The sequence below is a fragment of the Eleutherodactylus coqui genome, chromosome 2 (assembly GCF_035609145.1).
Source record: "Eleutherodactylus coqui strain aEleCoq1 chromosome 2, aEleCoq1.hap1, whole genome shotgun sequence".
Lineage (NCBI taxonomy): Eukaryota > Metazoa > Chordata > Amphibia > Anura > Eleutherodactylidae > Eleutherodactylus > Eleutherodactylus coqui.
Genome location: NC_089838.1, coordinates 273,907 through 297,491, shown reverse-complemented (window position 1 = coordinate 297,491; position 23,585 = coordinate 273,907). Strand labels below are relative to the sequence as shown.

Genomic DNA, 23,585 nt, shown 5'->3' with positions numbered 1-23,585 from the left:
GGATTTACTGATCGGCGACATTTTAACACAATGCTCTGCAATAATGAACTTGGTATCCTTGCGATGTTTGTCATCGACTGTGGTTGGATGTGAAGCCGGCCATGGGCAAAGTGATAGTGCAGCTTTGCCAAGAGTTTCCAGAATGGAAGGTCGAACGTTTCCAATTGGGTCGTTATTGTCGGAGTAATTTGTCCTTGGGGAAGAGATTACCGTCGGCTTCAAATATCCACGCAAGCCAATACTTAGTATTGTGGTAATTTACAGTATTTTGACAATGCCTATCACGTGGTTTGTATTCGATGCCTCTAGAGACTTGTGGCCCGGACCCCAACACAGCCCACATTTTTTTCGTGTGACAAAAATTGGAAACCTTGGTATTGGGGATGCAAGGGGTGGTTCTTGGTGTGCAAACCTTGGGGAATCCTCTCTTTGTAGGCACTGCAACTTCTTAGGCAGTCCCCTTCAGGGGATGCTTCGGTCACAATAGTCCGGCACGAGAGTCTCTAAGTATCCATGGCCTACTCAGTAAGCCCCTCACCCGCCCCAGGGCAATGTACACCAGCCACGAAAACACTACAGCTTGAATCTTGCTTCTCTATTTAAGCCCCACCTCTCGTGAGACTTCCACTGTGCATCCCCCATATTTGCCCCCCAACAGCTGAGGATACAAGATATAAAGCAGTAAAAAACGTGGCAGTTGACAACAAGACTTTAGCCCTCTTACACCAGAACAATGCCAAAACTAAACCAAAGGCAGACAAGGATGAACTGAGAGAGGGCCAGTACATGGGTCAGGTCTTCCATCTTGTGCACCCCGAGAATAACTTACCTTCCAGTTGTCTAACCACAGCCGGCGTGTGACGTCTTGTGATCAGTAACTCAGTATCATGTGATGGCCACGGCACGGTCTGCTCTCAGGTAACAGAAGGCATTCATGGGTAAACATGATGACTTGGGTGACTTGGACCGCAGGCACATTGTTGGTGCCTGGAGGTATGGTGCCAGTATTCTGAAAGTCTTACTTGCTGACTGTTTCCAAACTGCAGTATCAAGAGTGGTTGAACCATGGAGAGACATCCGATAGAACATCAGACAGCGGCAGGCCACGTGTGGTTGATCCTAGAGGTGAACGTCAGATGACACGGCTGCTATCTCAGCAACAAGTTGCCACAGTGGACCGACTAACCCAGCAGCACAACAGTGGGGAGGTTGGGCAAATTCCCACAATGACCATGTGGCGTACCTTGTGTCAACTGGCGTTTAATAGCTGAAGACCAGCAACAGTGCCCCTGATGAGCCTGCTAACAATGCCCAGGAAAGACGTCAATGGATCTTGGGCACAAGGCAGAAGGTGGCCAGGAGTCACAAGTCCTGTTTCCCGTTGAACCATATAGATGGCTGGGTCCACATCCGGCGTGAAAAATATGAAGCCGTATACCATGGGTGCACCGTTGGGGTTCAACAAGTCAGTAGTGGTAGTGTCATGATGTGGGGAGAGTAGGACCATTGGTCATCACACCACAGTCCTTGAATGGTGAACACTAGAGGGACCTGTTAGCTGACCATCTGCTCCCGTATTTTCAGGAAGTTTTACCTGACCACGGCGCCATCTTTCATCAGGGCAACACTCCTTGTCATTGAGCTCGGATCACTAGAGAATGTGCAACACCCCAGAGGGGTACCCCAGACACTTGGCAGATGTGGGGAGCTGGGAGGGTTAAGTGTTGGTTTGTCACTGTGGCACTTACCAGGCTCTTTTTTTGGAGTGATGACACGTAACCGAGGCCAGAGCAGGATTGCAGGCCACCGTCAACACCCCTAAGATAGGGAATGCCAATAAACAGGAGGATGGGGGTAGTAGTAGTTGTCACGGCTAACGCCACCGTTCCCACACACCGATAAATCACACGGTGGAGAATAAACACAGAGACTCGTGTATAGTACCTCAGGTCCCCAGGAATGGTTTGGGCCCGGTATAAACTTTACTTAGAATAAACTTTGGCACGACAATTATTCACAGTTTAGGTAAGAAGAGAGCTCAGGGAGGATACACAGGATGACACCGGTCCTGCAGTCTACGTTATCTGTAGGCACGGCTCCTGGACTGGGAGCACTCCAGAGGAGGAAGACGTTGGGGTCACTCCGCAAACACTCTGGCAGTAATCAATTATTTCTAGGACTTGCAGCCCGTACCAGAGACGCGTTGGTGTGACTTGAAGCATACTTCTGTGTGGTGATCCTAACTTTGGATGGCCGCGCAGGCAAAACTTGTGGGTCCGAATTAGTACCTCTGCACTGGGTCTTGACAGAAGAAGTATTTATTTACAAAGTCTCTCTTAGGCTTAGGGCTCACGCATTCACATCCAAGATGCAGTCGCTATAGGATATCTCTCCTTCTCCTCCATCTTCACCAATAGGAAGCTGAAGGTGCTTCCATACAGCTCTGTCTCAGGGGGTAGACAAGATGGAAGACCTGCAGAAGATGGACCCCTTTCTCACTCTGAATCACTCCTATTTATACCTTAACTCATACCACATGACATGACAGACTGATACTATACTGGATTATATTTTTCTCCAGCAGGTTTTAGGGTATTCTGTAGCTTTCTAATTGTATAATGTGCACACATAATGAAAGAAACCAATCGGACACAAGTTAACAGCCTTGAATCTCAACCAGCTCTCTGGAGTTACAATCCCAGAGCCCTAATTTATTGGAACACATAATACCTGCCCTTTATGGGCGTTTAACAGATTACATCAGTAACATATACATATTCTTATTCGCTGGGTCATATGGAATTCCCCGCCCCCCTCCCCACCTTTCTCTCAAGTCCAGTGTATGTGTGGACTTTGTCCTCCCAGCATGCGGTCAGTTAAAGTAGTTCTTTGTTGGAGAAGTTGGAGGTGGGGGGAGGAGAACACCCAAAATGCATTCAAGTAAAACACACCGTATAGGGATGTGTCTAACTCTTAGAGGCTGCAGTGGAGCTGTACATTAGGCTAAAGTTATAAAACACACATCTTTCACCATGTCATTGTCCAGCAATTACCATAATGAAATTATGCAGCCATTAGCCTCTACAGAGTTAAATCACTACAGCTGCGTAATACTTCTAGTTTATTACAAATCAATAGACATTTTACACTAACTAATCATCATGTCTACTACAATACATTTCCATGCAGGCAATGATTTTACAGGAGTTAACCTCTCAAGTGTCGCAGCTGTGCAACACACACACTGGATATGACAGGACAAGCTTTGCACAGTGCATCCACATAGGACAAACATGTATGACATTTATGGAGGGGACCAGGATGGGGTTCTGGGCCACTACAAATGGTTGGAGGAACACAAGATTAAATTCTCCACATTGCTTCGGCCCCAAACTCACGGGACTGTAACCCCATTGAACATTTTTGGGATATCCTGGAAAGGGCTATGAGATCGGCTCCCACTGCCATCTGATAAAGCTGCTGCAGCGGGCACGGGGTAAGTTGGGTATGGAGGATGTTTACCACCTTGTGAAATCTGTGATCACCCAAACAGATGGACCAGCCTGTTACTGAGTCGGTGTTCCTGCCACCCACAGTGATCCCTCCGTGTACTACTGGAGATATACAAAGGTACAGTATGGTCCTATAGACTTCTATAGGTGCTCTATAGTGGTCGTATGCAAGAGAACTGGCATTACACATGAATCATGCCAGAAGCCAGTTCTAGCCAGATGGGCTTGTCTGGATGAATTATGTTAGGGAATATCTCCCTCCTCGCCCAGCTGCCTACAGGAGAAGGAGCAGAGCAGGAGTATTTATAATAGTTCAGTGCCGCCTTGTGGCAGCTGGAGGGAAGGCAGGAGATGCTTGTTTAGCGGCAACGTATTCCTCAGCGCTGTACACAGAATGTCACATACATTTCTGTCCTGGAGGAGAACTACAGAAACACATTGTATCATTGTTGGACTTTGGACCTTATTAACTCCTTTCCATTGTGGCTCTTTTTGCTTTTTAATTATTAATTTTTCTTTCCCACTTTCAAAAAAATGTTTTAATTTTTCCAGCAACGCAACATGAAGGCTTGTTTATAGCAGGACGAGTTGGAGTATATCATGGAGGAAATATGTAGCATATTAAGGTAGTAAGAAAATGGATGGATTTGACTGAAATCTCCTCCAGATGCTGCTTAAATAAACCCGTATTGCGGATTTCTTGGATATTTTCCCCATTGAGTTCAATGGGGGAGTGACAATCTGCAGCACATTCTAATTGTTGTGTTTTTTGATCTGCAGGGGTCTTGGTGCATCTTGTCTCCACCAAAACAATGGGGGGAGACCTGGGTTCCCTGGTAAAGATCTAGGGGAGGTCGGCTGTGCCGTGGGTACGGACAGCTTCCATAGGCTTCAATGGAAGCCGTAAGAGCCGTCTGTACGGTAGACCTACAGGAAAATGGAGCAAGAAATCCCATTCGCATGCTTTTAGCTGCCGTGTGGAAGCTAATGCATCCCTATGGGCAGCAAGGCGCATGGATCCTCCATGCGGGGGCCACGTACGTGGACATTGGCTAGGGTGGCGGGTTGCCGTGGCTGGAGAGTTAGGCCCAATCAGGAGCTTGGGTGTAAACAGGGTGGATACTGTCACTGGCTGTGTCTGCACCCATAGTTCTGGTGGAGACAAGATGCACCCTCTGCAGGGAGGGGGATTTGTAATTTTAAAAAGGCTGTGAAATCAGGATGCAAACACATTCTATTCGCCTTCTCCATCCTCCTGGCTGCTCAGTCCTATAGATACAGGCTTGAGACACCAATGCTGGAGGCCAGTAGACCAGCAGGGAAGTGTCTTCAGGGAGCGAGGGTCCTTAGCAAACTGCTAAAGATTTCCCACTGCAGAATTCCCTTTGGATGTTCTGTGGCACTTCCACCTCCTGTGAATATACTCAAAGCTATTGAAGACCTGTGCTCAAGTCAGATCATCTATGGTAGATTGTCAGGTGTCTGTGGCCTGGAGACCCTACTGATCAGCTGCTCACAGGGCTGGTGCAGTGGGGACTGAGCTGATTTCTGTAGGGAGCAGACAGCTCAGTCCTTACTGCAGAAGGTCAGATTTGGTGCTGAAGGCATTGGGAAAAATGGGAACTTTGCTTCAATACCAAACCTGGCCACTACAGTAAGAACGGCACTGTCTGCTTCTTACAGAAATCAGCTCAGTAGACACATATGCTGGGCTAGTCCTGGGTAGCAGATCCCTGCCGATCTACTAATGATGTCCAATCCAGAGGATAAGGTGGACAACCCCTTAAAAGCAGTTCTTCGCTCAGCAATTGATTACATGGTGCTAGAATATACATGCTTTACTTTTGAGATCCCCTTCCTTGGATCATGAGAATGTGGGGGTGGAGGCCCCATTGGTGTAATATCAGATACAGCTACGTGTCAAGTAAGTGATAAGTGGGAAACCCATCAGTCACCCCCCATCCGTCTATTAGAGCATGTATGTAGACACATGTATGTATTGCACAGGACAATCTTGTGAAGAACAGGGCGTTGGGACATTTGTGCAGAAGGCTTTGTAGCATTGCAGGTTCTATGCGGCCCTGTACTACGCTTCACCTCAGGTTGGAGATACCATCCCCTTTATTCAGTCTACATGTGAAATCGGAGGCATATGGAGCAGTGCCAGCCCACCCCGCTTGCTGCCTGTACATTAATAGGGAGTCATATATATATATATATATATATATATATACATACTGTATATTGCACTGATAGACATCCTGCTTGTGAAAAAAAGTAGCAAGATATCAGATTCCTAACACAAAACAGATCAGCAAATAAATACTGTACCAGAACCAAGCTGCTAACATAAATACAGCACCAGAAACAAACTCGGTGCATACATACAGTAACAGAGCTAAGCATTCGTGTTGCAGTGGTGCCGATGTGATGATAGTGGCATCTTGGAGCCAGGAGGATCAAAGTTCAGAACTCCACAAGATGCTGAAACACAAGATCATCAGACCTGGCAATTGCCCTCAGTCAGTGCATCCCTACAAGCGGGTGGCCGGGCCCCGGGCCACTCCACAGTTATCATATAGCTATGACCGCCCATGATGAGGAAGTAGAGCAGAGGCCTCAGGCGTCTCTGTGTCGGTGTGATTATGCTGCTATACATAGAGCTGTCACCAGGCTGGGGGCAGGAGACATTGGGTGGGTTTCCCTAGACTTGGATATTGATGACCTCTCCTTAGCACAGCCGTGTCTTCAGATTGGGGGGTCTTGGGTGGCAGACCTCAATTGATCTGATGTTGATCATCAATATACAAGTCCCTGAAACTCCTTTAAGATGGTTGTGTCATGCTGCAGTTACTTAGGTCGGAGGAGGGCAGTGAATCCTTCTTTACCCCACAGGGCCGTTATTTCCCTAAGCATCGTTCTTTATGATAACCCTTAATGCACTAAGTTGTCAGTGTATCTTATATGCAGCAAGGGACTGGGGGCCCATAGCAATAGGAATGTTAAAGGAGCGAGCATGGTGGGGAGGGTGGAGCCAAGAGATGAGGGAGGAGCCAAGAGAGGAAGGGGAGGAGAGTAGTAGTGAAGGAGAAGAAGTGAAGAAAGGACGGCGAGTGGAAGCTGGAAGAAAGAGGATTCGGAAGATACCCACCCACCCTTGATGGTCATCGAATGGTTTTCGGTCAAAGATAGGCGAAAGCAGTGAAGTGCTTTGGAAGTTGTCACAGCTGGTACAGGCGTAAAGACTTCCATGCTAGATGCGATTCGTGGAAGGTTAGCATGGTAGAGTTATAGTTCTCGAAAGAGTTAAAAAGAGTTAAGATGTGTTAAACGAAAGGTTTAGTAAAGCTGTGGCCCCACGTTTAACAGCAAGAAGTTTCTTGGGAGGTTTTGTTTAGTAATTTAGCGAGCAAGTAGGTTTGGGTAGTTGCCCCCCAGTCTTTACTGTCAGAGTAGTCATTCCAAAGTTTGACTACTCTGACAGAAAAGAACCCTCCTATATAGATGTCTGCATGAGTTTTATCTTTTTTTTATACACCCTAAAAATATGTTTGCTTTGGCAGCTGCTGCTTGACATTGAGTGCAATGTTTCTCAATATTATTGAAAGCTCCCCCTGCTCAGTGCAATTGTTCGGTTGGACAGCAGAAGAGGCTCTTTGAAAGATTGTGGGATAGAATATGGGATCGGCGCTTCCCACCGTTTGTTTATTGACCTTATGTGACCAGAGAAACAGAAGAGACAAAGACCAGGCATTCATGTTTGTTGGCACACAGACACAAAGGGAGAAGATCCTCTGATGGGAAATCAAGTGTGATATTAAAGTTCTGACCCACCCGGGATGTCAATGTCCGAGAAGTGTCTCCCAGCGCCGAGCGCAGCAGTAATAACAGGACCTTCTCATCCTGTTGACAGGAAGCACAACGGGGAGACGTCTGTGAGGATCCTGCCAGGGTAAACCGCACGACCGGAGCCCCCGAAGGAACACACAGTGAAGGGCGAGCTGGAAGAACGCGGAGGGGTGAGATTTTGCATAATGAAATACCATTAACAATATATTTATCGCCTTATGGGTGTTTTTATCGTGCGAGTTTTCAGCATTGCGAGATTTAAATGGGTCAACATAGATGTGCGGTTTTTCTATCACCACATTGATTGTTCTCTGGTGGTATGGCCGATTTATGGGCGATATCGCCCATATGTTCAATGGACCTAAAAAAAAAAGAAAACCCCATTGCAGAAAAGTGGTAGCTGAAGGGTAACACTGATACATGTGAGGTTCTGCACACGGGGGGCAGGAGATACATGTCACCATTACACACTACATGGGAAACCACTGGGGACCCCAACATGGAGAAGGACTGGGGGGTTACAACTGGAAGCTTAACTGAGGCAACCAGTGTTAGGCAGCTGCTGCCAAGGCACATAGCATCATGGGGGCATTAAAGGAGGTCTAGGGGCGTATTACCGTATAGCAGCGCTCGAGGTATATTCTTGCTTTTCGAATTCAAAAAGTGTTGAGTTATGAGCCACTCACACAATTATCGGCCGGCCACACAGAACTTGTCATCAAGACAACCTCTACTTTATTCTGAGAACAGGCAGTGATATTTATAGGTTTTAAAGCTTATTCACATGTCCATATAGTGGTTGGGTTTTCACGCCCGACCGATATACGCTGTCCCTCTCGGCAGGGGGAGGAGGCGGGATGGGCTGGGGGGTTGGGCAGTGCACTGAGCTCCCACCCACTCTCCTCCCCTCACCACTATTTGCAATGGGAGGGGGTGAGGCGGGGCATGGCTTAGCTCCAACCCGCCCCTCCCATTGTGGGTAGGGAGGGGGCGGGAGCTCAGTGCACTTCCCCCGGGTGCAACATGCATACCAGGAAAAAAAACAAAAAAAAACAAAAAACACATCCACATGCTTTTAGCTGCTCTGGGGGTGCCCATGTCTCCCTAGGGGCGGCTTGATTTGCGGATCTCCTGCGCAGGTACCACAAATCAAATCTGCTCATGCGTTTGAGGCCAAAAGCGGATGACGTATGGGTAAGCATTATGGCTTCTCTCACAGGGCACGAGGCAAGAACATTGCTCTTCCTCTTTACAAGTCACTGTTCGGACCACACATGGCATACTGAGGGGCATTCTCTATGTTTACAGAAACAATGTTTCTACACCAACATAAAGGGGGGATCTTTACTGTAAGAGCAGTGAGACTAAAGAATCCTCTGCCTGAGAATGTGGTGATGGTGAATGTGAGGAACCGGGACAACTTTCCTGAGTGATACAATATTACATGTTATATCACTGATACTATGGAAGGGTCGCTGATCCAGGGATTATTCTGATTGCCAGCTTGGAGTCAGGAAGTGACTTTTTCCCCTTAAATAGGGACAATTGGCTTCTACCTCATGATTTGTTTTCTTTGCCTTCCTCTGTATCAACACTGGGGGGTAATCAGCTGAATTGAATGTGCATATGTCGTTTTTCAGCCTAACATAAATAGTAACATAGTATGTTATACTCTGATTAAGAAGCTGGAAGTAAAGAAGGACGAACTGTCCAGGAAGATGAGACACATTGAGGAGCTGTGTAACATGACTGATCCACTGACTGTCTTGGAGGCTATGAGGTCATGGAGGGAACTGATGGAGGTGATGAGGACACTAATGGACCTGATGGAAGTGATGAGGTCACTAAGGGACCTGATGGAGGCGATGAGGACACAGTGTGACCTGATGGAGGCGATGAGGACACAGTGTGACCCGATGGAGGTGATGAGGACACTAAGGGAGCTGATGGAGGCAATGAGGACACTAAGGGACCTGATGGAGGCAATGAGGACACTAAGGGACCTGATGGAGGTGATGGGGACACTAAGGGACCTGATGGAAGTGATGAGGTCACAGGCGGAGATGATGGAGGTGATGAGGACACTAAGGGACCTGATGGAGGTGATGAGGACACTAAGGGACCTGATAGAGGCGATGAGGACACTAAGGGACCTGATAGAGGCGATGAGGACACTAAGGGACCTGATAGAGGCGATGAGGACACTAAGGGACCTGATAGAGGCGATGAGGACACTAAGGGACCTGATGGAAGTGATGAGGTCACAGGCGGACATGATGGAGGTGATGAGGACACTAAGGGACCTGATGGAGGCGATGAGGACACTAAGGGACCTGATGGAGGCAATGAGGACACTAAGGGACCTGATGGAGGCGATGAGAACACTAAGGGACCTGATGGAAGCGATGAGGACACTAAGGGACCTGATGGAAGTGATGAGGTCACAGGCGGACATGATGGAGGTGATGAGGACACTAAGGGACTTGATGGAGGCAATGAGGACACTAAGGGACCTGATGGAGGCGATTAGGACACTAAGGGACCTGATGGAGGCGATGAGGACACTAAGGGACCTGATAGAGGTGATGAGGACACTAAGGGACCTGATAGAGGCGATGAGGACACTAAGGGACCTGATGGAAGTGATGAGGTCACAGGCGGACATGATGGAGGTGATGAGGACACTAAGGGACCTGATGGAGGCGATGAGGACACTAAGGGACCTGATGGAGGCAATGAGGACACTAAGGGACCTGATGGAGGCGATGAGAACACTAAGGGACCTGATGGAGGCGATGAGGACACTAAGGGACCTGATGGAAGTTATGAGGTCACAGGCGGACATGATGGAGGTGATGAGGACACTAAGGGACCTGATGGAGGCGATGAGGACACTAAGGAACCTGATGGAGGCGATGAGGACACTAAGGGACTTGATGGAAGCGATGAGGACACTAAGGGATCTGATGGAAGTGATGAGGTCACAGGCGGACATGATGGAGGTGATGAGGACACTAAGGGACCTGATGGAGGCGATGAGGACACTAAGGAACCTGATGGAGGCGATGAGGACGCTCAAGGACCTGATAGAGCCGATGAGGACACTAAGGCACCTGATGGAAGTGATGAGGTCACAAGTGGACATGATGGAGGCTATGAGGACACTAAGGGACCTGATGAAGGTGATGAGGACACTAAGGGACCTGATGGAGGCGATGAGGACGCTAAGGGACCTGATGGAGGCGATGAGGACACTAAGGGACCTGATGGAGGCGATGAGGATGCTAAGGGACCTGATGGAGGCAATGAGGACACTAAGTGACCTGATGGAGGCGATGAGGACACTAAGTAACCTGATGGAGGTGATGAGGACACTAAGGGACCTGATGGAGGCGATGAGGACACTAAGGGACCTGATGGAGGCGATGAGGACACTAAGGGACCTGATGGAGGCGAGGAGGACACTAAGGGACCTGATGGAAGTTATGAGGTCACAGGCGGACATGATGGAGGTGATGAGGACACTAAGGGACCTGATGGAGGCGATGAGGACACTAAGGAACCTGATGGAGGCGATGAGGACACTAAGGGACTTGATGGAAGCGATGAGGACACTAAGGGACCTGATGGAAGTGATGAGGTCACAGGCGGACATGATGAAGGTGATGAGGATGCTAAGGAACCTGATGGAGGTGACGAGGACGCTAAGGGACCTGATGGAGGCGATGAGGACACAGTGTGACCTGATAGAGGTGATGAGGTCACGGGGGCATGATAGAAGTGATGAGGTCACATGTGGACATGATGGAGGCGTTGATGTCACAGGGGGACCTGATGGAAGTGATGAGGTCACAAGGGTACATGATGGAGGCGATGATGTCACAGGGGGACATGATGGGAGGGGATTGGGGTGCGATGTTTATTTCACACACATCTGATATAATAAGAGATAACTTTCTCTAAGGAAATGGATTGTTTACCTTTTATGATGATGATAAAATGTTTTTTTACTATTTGCGTCGGTACGTAAATATAACGATTTTTTTTATCAGATTATCGTGATCTGTAGACACAACTTGCTTCGATATTGTGTTCTTTAATCATTTACAAACAAGAAAAGAAACTCCGTACACCAATTCCCTGGAGTGTGTCCGGCTATATGGTGAAATGCTAATTTTGGAACAAAATACACATAAAAGTTAAAGGGAAAGTTCACCATTTTTAATGTGCACAAAAAAAAAAAAAGACTATGTGGGCGTGGCCTAAACGTGGTGGGTGTGGCTGAAGCTGAACATGGTATCTCTAGAGGACCTGGAGTGCAGGTGGATGCACTTTGGTGATGATTTTGGCATTTCTACGGTACGGAGGTCACATTCAAGCATCTCCCGAACCCAATCATCATCCAACGAGGCATCCACAAACTCCTGAAGACTGATGATGGCTGAAAGAGAGACAGGGCAGAGAAGTGAGCGGAGTGCGTGGTAGTCAGACAGAAGCCCCCCCCTGACCGTGGGCTAAAGGGATTCTTATAGCATTTGCAGTGCTGGTAGATGAACAGATGACAGAAAGAAGCATAACCGGGTCCTAACTCTTAACCCCTTCAAGACCTGACGCGGGTATATCGGATGTGACCTCTGTGACCTAACCCAAACCTCCCCCTTTCTTCAATTAAAACGCTGCAACTTCTAGCTTGGATAAATTTTGGCCACAGCGGCCGTTTATTAAAATTCTTATTAACAATTGGTCAAAACATCAAATAAAACAACCCACTGAAAAGGGGGAAGTCCCTGGAGCCTCCAACCCCCTCTGTCGCCTCCCCAACAGGGAAAAGGATTTCCGTCCTGCCTCCCGCCGCTCTCTCCCTCTATCCGACTCGGGAGACTGAAATCCTTCCCGCTAAAACCCTCCCGTCGCAAGACAGCCGACTCGGGAGGCAACACACAACCGGTTGCCCCTAGTCGCCCTCCTCCTCCCGACTCAGAGAGGCGCGAGCCGTTCCTCGGCTAGCCACGTTTCTCTGCAGGGACTACGGCCTGACAGAGCCGGGAGGCGACAGGCCGACCACACACACTATACCAAAAAGGGGGAGGGGGGGGGGAGGTAGCCATCAGCCCCCGTTCCCCCCCCCCCCCGCCCCGCACATCAGCTGGCTCCAAGAACTCCCCCCCCCCTTCCGAACGCCACCGCCAGCATGGCATGACCACCTCATGCCTGCGCAGCACCCCACAGAACTAACGCGCGTTCTATTCCCTCCTGAACCCCCTCTAACCACAGATCCGTCCCAATCTCGTTGAGATGCACGCCATCGCTCCTCCAATAGTTTCCTACTCCCTTCTCAAGATCTATGTGCCGAACGGCCACTCCTCCATTACGCGCAACGAAGCGTGAAACCTCCCGGTTAACCTTGATCCTGGCCTTGTCTATCCCCCGCACTGAGCGCGCGTTGCGCCACACCTTGCGAGGGACCATCTCTGACCAGACCAAGATCAAGCCCCGGTACATCTGCATCATACGAAGCATATCGTACCGGATGTCCCTACCTAGGTCCCTAAAGGGTCTCTGCCCCAAATCGTTGCCCCCGACGTGCAGTACGAGGATGTTAGGCGGCCTGTCTAGGGAGACTAGGCGCTGAACGTCCTGTAACACCCGGAACCAGGCCATGCCCCGCACTCCGATCCATCGAATTACCGCCGTCTCTTTACTCAGCCTTAACTGTCTACCGTTAGGCCTGATCTTAGCCCTCTCCCCCCCCCAATACACAAAAGAGTGGCCCATTATCCACACCAACGCGGTTCGATGATCTGTAACAAAAGAAAAACAACTAGTCGTAATTAACCCCGCCGCAAAACCGTCCCCCCCCCCCGCTTAAAGCAAATGCGGCCTGATATAACGTTTAAACCGTCCCGACTTCCACCGACCGATGCCCATCACCGCCTGACTATCCAGTCCCCTCTCTGCTGCCTCCGTTGCCGCGCCTATTCTAAAAGAATGTGTCCCGAAATTAGAGCTGTCTAATCCCAGCGTATCTATCGCTCTTCTTAACACCGCCTCGAACTGGAACCTTGACAAAAAACGACCATCTCGGTGCTGCAGAAGAGGCCCTACCCTGACTCCTGCTAACAAATTGTAGTCCTCCCAACATTTAACTGGGCACATGGACTCTCCCCGCACTTGTCCTAGCGACACTCTCCGACCTCTACCCTCCTGATCCATCTTAGAACGACGGATGACTAATTCCAACCGCCCTTTTATAACCTTGGTATCCTCGCTTTGTAAACCCCCTCCCTTTCTTTTTGCTGGGGGAAACCAGTTCCCCCAGCCGAAGAGCCCCAAAGAAAGCTAATGAAAAAGCCAACTTAAAAAGCGAGTATTCAAACCCGTCCCCGCATATCTCCCCCAATGCGCCCCCCAATCTTTTCAACAAGTCGAACGAGATTGGCCGACGCATATCTGACCCCCCCCGCCCCCTTCTAAACCCCTTTAGTGCCTGTCTCACTACAAAATTCTTTGTAACATCAGTCAAACCCCGCAACTTAGCGCCAAACGCCACTCCTCCCATAAATTTGTTAACTCTGGCGACTGACAACCCTGTCTCAGAACTTTTCCCCAACCATCCTAACAACGCCCCTACCCTGTCCTCGTCGGAACGCACGATTCCCCACTGCTGCAGCCACTCCTCCCATTCCGACCAGGCTGCCCTATAAGACGTCCACGTACTCCGAGCCAGTGAGGTACCTATCAAGTGCCTCACTGCTCGCTGACCACGCTCCAGATGTGTCTCGGGCAAGACACCCCTTCCTTCTCTGCTGCCGGGGCCAAACGTCGGAATCGCTCCCACTGGCAACGAGAAAGAGCATCCGCTAGTGAGTTGCTCACCCCCGGCACATGTACCGCACCTATCCAAGCGTTCAGTGATAACGCTTTCAGCACCAGGTGGCGCAGTAAGGCCACCACTGGAGGGGACGATGCAGACAATTTATTTATCGCCTGCACGACCCCCAGGTTGTCGCAGTGAAAGCGTACTCTCTTGTTCCTAAATTGCTCGCCCCATATCTCCACCGCCACTATAATGGGGAAGAGCTCGAGTAGCACCAAGTTCCTTACCAACCCTGACGAGAACCAGTCGCTCGGCCATCCGGCCGCGCACCACTGGCCCTGGAAGTAAATCCCAAAACCCGAACTCCCTGCGGCGTCAGTAAACAATTCCCAATCAAAATTGTTTACCATTTCCTCCATCATTACTGACCGGCCGTTGTAGTTCTCTAGAAACGCCGCCCATACTGCTAAATCTTTCTTGAGTTCCTTACCTAGCCGGATAAAATGGTGGGGTAACCGAACCCCCGCCGTTGCTGACGCTAGCCTTCTGCTGAAAATTCGCCCCATCGGCATTATTCGGCAAGCGAAATTAAGCTTGCCCAATAACGATTGGAGCTCCCTCAAAGTGACCTTGGTGACAACCCTTGCTCTTTTTACCTCCGCCTTTAACTCTGTCAACTTCTCCTCGGGCAATCTGCATTCCATTGCAACCGTGTCAATGGTAATGCCCAGAAACTTTAAACATGTCGTGGGCCCCTCTGTCTTCCCAGGCGCCAAAGGCACCCCGAATTGACCGGAAACCCATTGAAGTGACCCCAGCAAAGTTGCACAAATAGGCGAACCTGCTGGCCCTATGCATAGGAAGTCATCCAAATAATGGATCACTGACCTAATCCCCGTGCAATCCCTAACTACCCATTCTAAAAAGGAACTGAACGCTTCAAAATAAGCGCAAGAAATGGAACAGCCCATGGGTAGGCACCTATCCGCAAAATAACTTCCCTCCCAAAAACACCCTAACAAACGAATGCTCTCTGGAGCAACTGGGAGCAACCTAAACGCAGACTCGATATCCACCTTTGCCAGCTTCGCTCCCTGCCCATACCTGCGGACCCATTTTATTGCAGCGTCAAATGAAGTATACACTACAGAACAAATTTCCGGGTCTATACCGTCATTTACTGACGCCCCCTTTGGGTATGACAGATGGTGTATGAGTCGAAACTTGTTAGGTTCCTTCTTAGGAACAACCCCCAGCGGTGAGACCACCAGGTCCGCCACGGGCGGGGAACGGAACGGTCCCGCCATGCGGCCTAACTGAACCTCCTTAAACAATTTTTTGGTCACCACAGCCGATTGCCGAATCGCTGACGGCAAATTCTTGGTTGTGACCGGAACCCTATGAACTGGGGGGGGAATTCTAAAACCGTCCCTAAAACCCTCAAACAATAAACTCGCCTTATCTCGGTCGGGGTACCTATTTAGAAACGGCACCATCTTTGCCAGTTTCACTGGTGTCATCCCTTTTTCCAGGTGCCCCGAAACCCTTTCCTTTTCCTTTTTTAAAGCACTTTGCTGCTCCATGTGACGTGCCGTTACACACGGAGCAGACGTGCTTGAACCTGCAAGAGTTCCCGAATTTGCATTGGCCGTCGTTAAACTGCCAACACAATCCGAGCCTATGACTCCCTGACTGTCCTCCCTGCCCCCCCCCTTGGGAACCACTGGCCGAGCTGCTAGTCCCGGCCCACCCCTGAAAGGGCTGACCAAACCTAACTGGGGCCATTACCCGCAACCATAGGCCAATATCTTTCTGATCCCACCGAATAGACGGTCGGATCGCTTTCCGCTGACGAAATTGTTCGTCGTACCTAAGCCACGTTTGGCCCCCGTATACTCTGTACGCCTCACCTATCGCATCGAGATAGCAAAAAAGGCCGGAGCAGTTCTCCGGCGCCTTTTCACCTATAACGCTGGCCAGAATAGCGAAGGCTTGCATCCAGTTGGAGAACGTCTGTGGAATCAGTTTCCACCGACGTTTCTCCTCCTCTTCCTTCTTATATTCTGTCCTTTTCCCTTTATCTAAATTGAATTTTTCCAAAGGGAGAAGAGAAAAGATCTCGACGTATTCGTCGCGCCAAATCTTTTCTCTAACCTCCTTCTTTAAGTGTGCACCTAGGGGGCCCTCGAAACACACATAAACTTCCCCCTTCGCTCTGTCATCCAAGCGAATCCCTTCCCCATCTTTCTCCGTCTGGACCCCTACCGTAACGGGCGCTACCTGCTGCCCTACAGACGCCCCCGCCGTGCTACCACCCCTAGCGCTATCGTCGGCGATCGACGCATTGGACGGTAGCGTCCAAGCAGCTACTGGCGACGGCCCTGCTCTTGCGTCTTGCTTGCGCCACAACTCCCATAATCCACCCAGAAATAACCCAAAATCACTCGCTGCGCCATGTGTGCCTGCCATCGCCCCCCCATCCCCTGTCCACCCCCCAAAACTATCTCCCGCGTGCGCAACGCGGCTAACTGCATGTAATGTAGTGTCCCCGTGTGTTTGCTCACCTGGCTGCGTAGGGGCTGTAGTCCCACCAGCCGCCGATCCTCCCTCCAGCGGATCCGATTCCTCGTCAGAATGTGGTCCGAACTGACGACCGGGGTCCTCCTCTGGCTGCATACGCACCTCCGGATTCGCAGCCGCCTGCCTGCTGCTCGGCCTGGCTCTCACGGGCCGCACTTCAGATAGTCCATGGAAGTCACTGTGGGGCTGCTCTGCTACCACCGGCTCTCCTGCAGAGCGGCCCCACGCTGTAGCCCTGTTCACCGCCGACAGCCCGGTGCTAGGCCCCGCCCCCCTGGCAGCACGGGACCTAGTGCCGGACGCTGCGCCGTGCCGCCCGGCGAGATTCCTCCCGGGCCTGCGCTCCCCCGATGGCATGGATGGTGCAGGGAGCCGGCCCGGAGGGGCCCGTGAGGGACTCTCTATGCGGCGCCGACGCTGTGGAGTCTGATCAGGGCTCAGACGCGCCGGAGCGCGGGCCCTCCTCGTACTCGGCCCTCTCGCCGATGCTGCAGGTGTCTGCCTGCTCCCTCCTGCCTCCTCCCTCCGGCCACTAGCAGTCCCCGACAGCGCTCCCGCTGCTGCCTCCGGTGTGCGGCTCCCCGCAGCGGCTGTCCTTCGCCCCCTTTCTCTCACCGCTGTTGCTGCAGGGGCTCCGGACGCCTCTCCCCCCGATGCTGCTGACCGTGCGGGTGCCGCTTCCACCTCCGATGGGCCCGGGGCCCCGACGTCCAGGACCCTCATGAGCCAGTCGATGCCCCGCTCCTCCACCGCTGCCCGGATCTTCTCCATGGCGGCCTCCATGACCGGTAAGTCCTCTTCTGGGCGCTTCCTGACGATCACCTTCGGGCTCTTCACGGACAGGTCTTGGGACTTCGGTCTGCGGACTTCGGTCTTGGGACTTCTGTCTGGGGTCTTGGGACTTCTGTCTGGGGTCTTGGGACTTCTGTCTGGGGTCTTGGGACTTCTGTCTGGGGTCTTGGGTCTTCTGTCTGGGGTCTTGGGACTTCTGCCTGGGGTCTTGGGTCTTCTCAACCTCTTCCCTCTTCTTCCTCGTGGCCTCCGTCTTCTCCTTCTGCTTCTTCTTCCTCCGTTGCCGCCTAGGGATGCTCCTCCCCCTGCTGTTCCCGCACTTTCTCTCTAACTTCCCCCACTACTCCCCCCTATACTACACCCCCCCCCCCTCTTCACCCTTCAATTAACCCTGGCCTCCCCGTTAACCCTGTCATGGGCTGCCTCCATATATATCCCCGGGGGCTACTATTCCGGCGCCTCTAGACATCTTTTTATTTCTTAGCCACCGCTCTCGAAGAGCCATTACCCTTATCTTTCCATCACCACAGCTGTATGGGGGGCTTGTTGTTTGTGGGACGAGTTACACTTTTTTAATGCCACTATTTGATCTATGTTATAAGGGGGGGGGGGGGGTCTTTTGACATGAAGTTTGTTCTGTGGATCTGTACGATTACGGCGATGTCAAATTGATATTTTTTTTATGTTTCACAACTTTTAATAATCCTTTCCGATCCACTGCAGAACATCTTCCGGCATCCTGATTGCAGACAGTACAGCTCCGATGGCGGATGATGTTCGGCAGGGCACTTCTAGGCCTCATGTCCATAGGGGATTCGGATTCCACATGTGGGAATCCGCAGCAGAATTTCCCCCCTCCCCGCGGCTGGCGACCCTGCGTACCTGTGCCTGTCTTCTTTTTGTCGCCCTGCAGATGGCTGTGAAGTGCCGGTACAGTTTTTTTTTTCAAACTCCTGCTTTCCCGCAGAACTCGCAGACCGTTCGCAACGTCAAACGTGGATGGGCCGTGGATCAGACAGCTTCCATTGACTTCAATGGAAGCCATTTGCATGGAATCTGCACTAATATGGAGCGTGCTGCGATTTGTTTTCTGCATGCGGGATCAAAAAGACAAAATCTGTATGGGTAAATTGAAGTGCGGATGCCCATGCTTCCCTATGGGCGGTTTGAACTGCGGATCTTCCGCGTGGGTGCCCTGTGCAGATTCTGCAAATCAAATCCGCCTGTGGACATTGGGCCTAAGGACGAATGCATACGGCAGCAGAATCCGACCCAATGCCCGGCCGGTGGCCCATGCATGCCTCTCTGGATCTGTATTGCGGATGTGCTGGCCGGGCCGACATATGTGCAGTACAGATTGTAGCACGCCACCACTAGGCGATAACACGGATTCTGTGGCCTGTACGCAGTGTTAGCTGCGGACAGGCCCTGAATCGGATGGTTTCCATTGACTATAGGACATGTCGCGATTTTCCCTCTGTGAGTGGAAAAAAAATCACAATTGATTTTCGCTCGTGGACATGGAAAGGCGATTTTCCATAGCATGTCTATGAGCAGTATTTGCTGCGGAATCCAGAGGCTGGCACCTGCTCCAGGTTCCGCGATTACAATATGCCCGTGTGCATTGGGTCTAACTGTATACAGTCGGCAGCTCTGCTGTCAGAGCCTCTTCAGCATGCCACTTACTGCAGTACTGGCTTTAGCTAGCAGATGGTGCAGTTGTATAATGGCAGAAAGAGAAAGCCCCCTAGGAAACCCTAAACCATAAATTGGATTGGAAAGGATTATTTTTTTTCTTTTTTTTTAAAGTTTTTATAAGTTCCTTTATTTTATTGCAGCTATTTCATTTTTTTATTTTTGTTGGAAACCCCTATAATTTTGGCCACTTCCACACAAGTCCTCATCATTCTTTACCATTTTGATCTCTGTCCAGGCGAATAAAAATGCGCTTTGTGCACTCTTCCGCTGTCAGTGGATTGACCAGCGAGGCTCATTTTATACACTGCCTGTAAGAAAGATGGTTACTTGTGAAGAACAATCATCAAGGGACAGCTACGACATCGGCAAATCAACTTTTTTTAATTACAAAAACATCTAGAAAAACGTTCTGGCCGCCACTAATGTAATCATGCCCCCCCCCTCCTCCCACTCCCCCCCTTCCCATTGTCCGGGTCCCTGCACGTCCTGTAGGCAGCGCAGATGCTGAGAGGGAGGGTTCAGGGTCTCTGATCACATAAGCAGCTATGGAATGAGTTACTTTATGGTGTGGTTGCTGCCCAGTGTACAGGGATGGAGAAATCACTAAGGGGGGCACTATTATTATCGGGGCCACAAAGAGAGGTCACTATTACTACTGGTGACACTATGCGGGTACTAAGAGTGTCACTATTATTATTGGGGGCAGTATTACTATTGGGACCACTAAAGGGGCCATAATTATTACAGCAAGCACTATTACTATATGAGTCACTGAGAAGGGATACTATAACTACAGGGGCCACTGGAATAACTGCTGTAAAATCATATGCAGTGCTAAGCCACACCCCCTAACCACACCCCTTTTAAGTTAGCTGGCAGTTTTTGGTAAGAAAGATGGCAACCCTACCAGTAACCATGCCGAAGTTTATACAGATAGCTCGTAATATAATTTCTGCATTTCCTTGCATTACTCCAGGAGTCAAACAATGGACTACCTCTGTATTGGGGTGTCCAGTGTAGGAGAGTTTTGGCACCTCCATTCAACTATCATGGTGTATGAAACTGCACAGACTACGATGTCCACAAACCTCCATGATCTCCAACATCTCAGAGCGGGTTATGGCCCCATCACTGTCCTTATCATATAACTTGAAGGATCACTTGAGTTTATCTTCGGGAGTTCCGTTAGCAAGCATACTGATTGCTGTGACATATTCCCGGAAGTCTACTATTCCGTCCTGTAATCAATAGAGTCAATAAATCACATAGCTATTTATGGTGGAAGCTGAGCAGTATATTGGCAGATCCTTCCACCTTTAGCTCGGCCCTTAGAGCCACACTAGCCAGCATGAAGCTGAGGGAAATGGGGGAATTTCTTGAAAAAATGAGGGCCCATATAGTTATTATTCAGCTGCTCCTCAGTATATAGGGACAATATCATTAAGTAGAGGAAAGGCCTTTACGTCACTCCCACGTAACAACACAAGTACACGTCAGGGAAGCGCTACAGATGCAGACTAGGAGTTTATCAGATTAAGATAGATATAACACTCTATAAGGAGTGCTATAACCAAGACAAAAAATGAGATAGACTCACCCGGTGTTTGGCGAGTGCCCCTGTGAAGAGGCCTCGCCAACACCTCCACTTCCTCGTTAGTATGTAAATCCCCTGGTTCGTCCGTTTGGCTGCTGGGCTTCTGTGTCCTGCTGGATTGCAGGACCCACTTGAAAGATCCATAAGATGAGAAAAAGTTGCCCGCGCTCTCAGGACCTGAATCCTGGGGTTCAGGTCCTGAGAGCGCGGGCAACTTTTTCTCATCTTACGGAACTCCCACGTAACAGGGCATCTATGGCGACCTACAACAACTACTAATGGCATCTGCATAGCTTAAAGCAAAGACGTAAGGCAAAGGTCATGGGTGTGAATAAGCATAAGGTACATGAATGATAAAGTGAGAGTCACAGGTGGCAAGAGTTGAGTCAAAGCTTGGAATGCATAGATTCCTCAATGCCCTGGCTACACTACCGAGTGACAGCTCTGCCTGCCTGTTGGAGGGCCACAGACCCTTTTCCTGCAATGTAAATAAAATATGAAATGGAATGAAAGAGGTTTTTGAATTTTGTCTCTCTTACCCCATTGTTATCCAGGGTTCGGAATATCTGCTCAGCATATTCTGAGGACTCATTTCCCACTGTACAGTCACAAAAATACTTCCGAAATTCATGAAGGGTGATGAGACCACTGGGGCATTCCCGGACAAATTTTCTGTAGACAAACCAGCAAGGGAACAAAAATAGGTACTTATGTTATTTGTAACTGGGAAGATTTAGGAAGATGATTGATGGGTAACATCTGTATATATAGACGAAAGCCCTCACTCACTGACTCACTGACTCACTGCCTGACTCACTGACTCACTGACTGACTGACTCACTGACTCACTGACTGACTGACTCACTCACTAACTGACTGACTCACCGACTCACTCACTGACTGACTGACTCACTGACTCACCGACTCACTCACTGACTGACTGACTGACTCCCTGACTGACTTACTGACTCACTGACTCAATGACTGACTCACTGACTGACTTACTGACTCACTGACTGACTGACTGACTCACTGACTCACTGACTCACTGACTCACTGACTGACTCACTGACTGACTTACTGACTCACTGACTGACTCACTGACTCACCGACTCACTGACCGACTCACTGACCGACTCACTGACCGACTCACTGACTGACTCACTGACTGACTCACTCACTGACTCACTCACTGACTCACTCACTGACTCACTGACTCACTGACTCAATGACTGATTCACTGACTCAATGACTGACTCACTGACTGACTCACTGACTGACTCACTGACTCACTGACTGACTCACCTACTGACTGACTGACTCACTTACTGACTGACTGACTCACTTACTGACTGACTGACTCACATACTGACTGACTGACTCACTGACTCACTCACTGACTCACTCACTGACTCACTCACTCAATGACTGACTCACTGACTGACTTACTGACTCACTGACTGACTTACTGACTCACTGACTGACTTACTGACTCACTGACTTACTGACTGACTCACTGACTGACTTACTGACTCACTCACTGACTCACTGACTGACTTACTGACTCACTGACTGACTTACTGACTCACTGACTGACTCACTGACTGACTCACTGACTGACTCACTGACTGACTCACTTACCACTAATTCTCCAACTTCCCGATGTCATAGAAACATGCTTGGCACAAGCATAGATTATGTCCAAAATAGGAAAAGCTAATGGATCCCAACTCGATTATTCAATTCTAGCGCAAAAGAATTAGCGTCCAAATTTTACATACAGAATCTAATTCTCTCACTTCCTGATGTCATTTTATATAAAGGAAACGTCGCATGGTTACCTCCACGTGGTGTGTCCTGGGTAACGCAAAGAACCATGCAAAATGGTGAACATATTTTTTCCCGGTATCTCTAAAGTAACCACGACTTCACAAGATTTTCCGTGTGAACACCAGACAAAAACCAGTACCAAATTAACTCGGGCAAAGCCGGGTATATCAGCTAGTTATGACATATGGCAATGCAAAGAATCACAGAAGTGAGGCCAGAATTCCATCATGCTACTCTATGGTTATGCAAAGGGAAGCCAGGGATGTGGAGCTCTGTAACTGAAAGACGGAGCTCCCCAGACTGGACAGAATCTGGCATTGTGTCTATAGTCGTAAAATGGTAATGCAACATCCATATGCAAAAAAGTAGTTGTGACAGCATCCAAAGTGCATATAAAAGACTAGCTGATATACCCAGCTTCGCCCGAGTTAATTTGGTACTGGTGATTATCTGGTGTTCACACGGAAAATCTTATGAAGTCGTGGTTACTTTAGAGATACCGGGAAAAAAATATGTTCACCATTTTGCATAGTTCTCTGCGTTACCCAGGAAACACCATGTGGAGGTAACCATGCGACATTTCCTTTATATAAAATAACATTGGGAAGTGAATTAGATTACATACATAAAATTTGGATGCTAATTCTTTTGCGCTTAGAATTGAATAATCGAGTTGGGACCCATTAACTTTTCCTATTTATGACATATTCAATGCTTGTGCAAAATTTCAAGTTTCTATGAAACCAGGAAGTGAGAGAATTAAATTCCATACGTAAAATTTGGATGCTAATTCTTTTGCGATTAGAATTAAATAATCAAGTTGGGACCCATTAACTTTTCCTATTTATAACAAAATAAATGCCTGTGCCAAATTTTAAGTTTCTATGACATCGGGAAGTGAGAGAATTAGATT

General features: G+C 49.4%; 1 pseudogene; it reads right to left on the bottom strand.

Annotated features, from left to right (window-relative positions):
• Nucleotides 1-11,623: 11,623 nt before the first annotated feature.
• LOC136613191 (guanylyl cyclase inhibitory protein-like) lies at nt 11,624-22,990 on the bottom strand (annotated as a pseudogene).
• Between the last annotated feature and the right edge of the window lie 595 nt (nt 22,991-23,585).